Consider the following 4,967-nt stretch of genomic DNA (forward strand, 5'->3'; position numbering starts at 1 on the left):
CAAGGAAGTTTATGTAACTCAGCCACCAGGTTTCATCAAAGAAGGCAAAGAAGACATGGTATTCAAACTGCACAAGGCCCTTTATGGGCTCAAACAAGCTCCAAGAGCTTGGAACAAGAGGATAGATGCTTTCCTACTAAGACTTGGTTTCACTAAGTGTACTACTGAACATGGAGTGTATGTGAAAGGGAGACACTTCACTGATTTGCTAATTCTATGCCTATATGTTGATGATCTTCTCATAACTGGTGGAGATCTTAACAATATATTGGCATTTAAGCAAGAGATGCACACTGAATTTGAAATGTCTGATCTAGGAGAACTTTCCTACTTCTTAGGCATTGAATTCAAGAGAACACGGGCTGGAGTATTCATGCATCAAATGAAGTACACTGCTGATGTATTGCAGAGATTTGATATGTTGAATTGTAACTCAAAAACAACTCCAATTGATGCAGGGGCAGTGCTATGCAGAGATGAATCAGATCAACAAGTTGATAAGACTTTGTATAGGCAAATGGTGGGTTCACTGAGGTATATATGCAATTCCAGGCCAGATATTGCTTTTGGAGTTGGTTGGGTCAGCAGGTTTGTTGAGTCACCTAAGCAGAGCCATTTGGGTGCTGTGAAGAAGTTATTGAGATACCTAAAAGGAACCTTGGGCTATGGAATTTTGTATCCTGCTAAGGATGATGCTAACAGCAGCAGAAACAGCAACAATTTGATTGGATTCTCTTATGCAGATTGGTGTGGAGACAAAATTGATAGGAAGAGTACAACTGGTTATCTCTTCTTGCTAGGAACTGCTCCCATAAGTTGGCGTTCCAAGAAGCAGGGTGTGATAGCCTTGTCCTCATGTGAAGCTGAGTATATTGCAGCTAGCATGAGTACATGTCAAGCTGTGTGGTTGAGTACTCTCATGACAGAATTGAAGCTCAAATCAGAGGAGAAATTGCAGTTGATGGTAGACAATAAATCAGCAATAAGCTTGGCAATGAATCATGTTGCTCATGGTAGAAGCAAACACATTGAAACTAGGTTCCACTACATAAGGGAACAAGTAAGCAAGGGGAAGATTGAACTAGTTTTCTGCAATTCAGAAAACCAAGTAGCTGATATACTAACCAAGCCCTTAAAGAAGGAAAGATTTGAAGTTTTAAGGAAGAAGATGGGGCTAGAAATGATTAAGCAAAACTGAATTAAGGAAGAGTGTTGAAGAATTAGTTGTAATTCAGTTTGTGTAAGTCAATCTTAGCTTTGTAAAAACAGTTTTCTGTTTTTATGGTTTTTACTATTTTTAGATGTTAGTTAGTTGGTGTAGGCTATAAATAGAAACTTCACTATTCTTCCTTGATTCACTTCTATATACATGAACACTTAATACATTCCTTTATCATCTATCTCTTATACTTTTCTCAAATCATTATTCTTCTTTTCTCTTTAATCTCATTTCCTTATTGTTGCTAATTCACTGCACTTGAAAGTGCATTCTGTTTCTTCTCACTGGTTTCAACAGATCTAATCCCATAAAATTGATAGAGAGTAAGTATACTAATAAAGTGTGAGTAAAGTTTCTGTATAAGAATATGCCTATGTGCAAATTTATTAATGTTTGTCTGTAACAATAATTATTTATGCAAGTTTAGAAACAATTGTACTTCATAATATAAGACAGTTAGCCATTAAAATATTACTATGTTTTGTTTAATGAATAGAAATGTTGTTATTTGTGTGTAACGATTGTTATGTGTGCAGATTTAGAAATACTTGTACTCGATAATAGTAACATTCAGTTGACAATGAAAATATTACTAACTTTAGTTTAATCAATACATATGGTGTTATTTGTTCGTATTGTATGTAAAACGGAAAGTAATCTGGAATTAAATTGCTTACTACAAAAAAAAAAGAATGTATAAATTTGTAAGGATCATTATAAATGCAAATATTAATATCCACTAGCAAGATACCCGTGCATCATCGATGCACGGGGCAATACTTCTTTGCTGTAAGATTAATAACACATATTACATGTACATTTATATGGCTAAGAAACATATGTTACTTGTGCATTCGTATTGTTAAAAACACACATGTGACCCGTGCATTCGCATGACTAAAAACACACATGTTACTTATACATTCACATTATTAAGAATACATGTTTTATCTGTATATTTGCATATTCAATCACATAAGGAAAAAAATGACAATTTTTAATTTGAATTTTCTAATGGAAATAACAAAGTAAAAGTCTGAAACATGATACCATATTATTTTTATTAAAATAAATATTTTAAAATTTATAGAAAATGAAATGATTTTTTCAATTTTAAATACGATTTTTAATGAAAAAATGGAAATCAAATCATTATACTAAATGAGTTTTTTTATTAAAAATATATTTAAAAGTTATAAAAAACTTCAATTTGGAATTTAATTTTTCAATTATAATAGAGAAAAATTAAAATTCAAAGAATCTGAAATATTAAAATTCAATTGGAAAAGTGTTACAAAACTTTGATGAGGTGTAACAATGCAATTATTCTTAGATTAATAGTAAACGTTAAATAATATACATAGATTAGTGTAAAGAAATAGTTTGGATGTGAAAAATGATTTCAATCTCATCTAATGCTCAATGTCTATTACATTTTAACATATTAAAACATAGGTACAGTAAGCACTCAATTTTGGTCGGGTAGCAAATAGACTAATCGCTAATTATTATTAAATTATTAACATATAAAATATATAAAAAGTAAGGATACTGTGAGAATGTACATAGTAATAACATGTGACATGAATGAGTTTTTATTTTTATTTTTTAATAACTTAGAACATTTTAAGATGGGAAAATGTGAGGAGAATGTGACATATGGCATATTTTAAGATGAGAAAACGTGAGGAGAATGTGACATGTGGCATAAAGGGAAAACATGTGAGGAGGATGTGACACGTGGCATGGAGAATTTTTTTTTATTATATTGTTAATAGATTACAGTAACTAATTCTTTATATATTAGGATTAATCCACGATTTTTAACAAAATTAAAAAATAATCTGTAACATGTAGGTAGTATAACAATACACAACAATTTAAAAATCACAATTATATAGAATATCTGAATAATGGGCATCTAATTTTAACAATGTATTATCTTTGGTGCAAAATGTCAATATTAACTTAGGACATAATATAATATCTAAAACCTTCTATTGCCACAAACAGATAAATTACATTAAGTAGCATGATAGTAAGCAAAAATGATAATAACATTGATAGTGAATGCAAAAAATATAAAAAAATGAAAACAATAAGAAACACCATTCACAGTAAAGCCAGTTACAAATACTAAATGTTGGTACTATTTCACTAAAAATAGAAAGTAAATTTATCATTATGTTTATATGAATATAAGGTGAATTCATCACGAGAATGAGGTAGAAGTGCAAGAGATAAGGTAGCATTAAATCAGCTTAGTCTCCTTTATAATAAAAGAAACTAAAATACCATATTGAAGTAAATAATAATGTCCATACAAGAAACTCTTGTATATATATTACCATTAGGTGCACCACAAATATCAAGGTCTTTGTTGTAGAGGTGATATATTAACTAAAACACCATATTGAAGTAAAGACATTACTTGATAAAGAGTTGACTATATGAAGGAGACTCTAAAAATAAAAAATAGATAACATTAATCTATTTAATATGGTTACACTGACAATATAAATGTTTTTTGTTTTTTACGGGAGCATATCTATTGTTTCATAGTTTGTATCATTCTATGTGTCATGTGCTTGTGATTGATCAGAAAAATACTTAATAATTAAATTTTAACTTAAATAAATTTTTTCTGACCAATCATAAACCTATAACACATAGAGTGACACAAACTGTGAGACAACAAATGTGCATCCATTTTTTATACTCTTGGTAAATTATCTGTCATTCATATGTTAACCATCATTGACTTTGAAACACTCAATGATAGATATTGTGCTGATAATATAAAAAAAATTTAAATTGACAGTGCGTAGATGTTAAACTCAACGTTACATGCAATAACATAATTAATATATAACACATAATGAAATGTGTAAAGCAGATACTGAAATAATTCAATTGCTATTTTTATTCACACATTAATCTTTTTTCACATTTTTTGAAAAAAATATTTATTATTACCTAAATAACCACATTGAAGTAAAGTAGAATAATTTGTGAAGACTTAATTAATTCTAACAAAAAGACTTTACTTTTATCTATAAACAAAATAACCATTCCAGTCAATATGTATACCATTTCAGTAGCCAAGGATAGAGTCATGCTCTTAATAAAAAATGCAAAAACAGAAAGAAAAAAAAAACAAAAGAAAAGAAATAAAGGAACCCAGAGATTGAAAAAAATGCCTACATTACAAAGTCTATATAGTAGTGTTGTTACCGTAGCTTGCAACAATTCTAAATGACACAAAATAATATTTATTGGCTGAGTCACGATCAGGTCGCTCTCTTTAAGAGTTTTGTGACACTGCCTAAAAGGTGCAAGCAAACTATCAATCACGCCGTTCACAGGATAAAACAGCCCAGATCTCTGTTATCGAATTCTTACTGCACTGTAAGAACCGATCTCGAATACACCCACCACAATATGGCTACCAGTGTCAATTCTCGAAATTCCCCACAATATGTCTACCCATGCCAATTCTCAAAATTACCCACAATAGGGCTACTCGTGCCAACTCTCTTCCCACAACACTGATTACCAGTGTCAGTTCTCGAAATGCCCACAATATGGCTACCCGTGCCATTTCTTAGTGTCACGGAAAGAAAGGGGGAGAAGTTTGCCGAAAATGCATCGGCAGAAAATATGAGGAAGAAAGAAAAAGTTGAATGAAAGCGCATTCAACTTGGGGCAAGAAAATATGAAGGGAGAAGGCTTCTATTTATAACTTCAG

Source organism: Lupinus angustifolius, unplaced genomic scaffold, assembly GCF_001865875.1.
Source record: "Lupinus angustifolius cultivar Tanjil unplaced genomic scaffold, LupAngTanjil_v1.0 Scaffold_162_1, whole genome shotgun sequence".
NCBI lineage: Eukaryota > Viridiplantae > Streptophyta > Magnoliopsida > Fabales > Fabaceae > Lupinus > Lupinus angustifolius.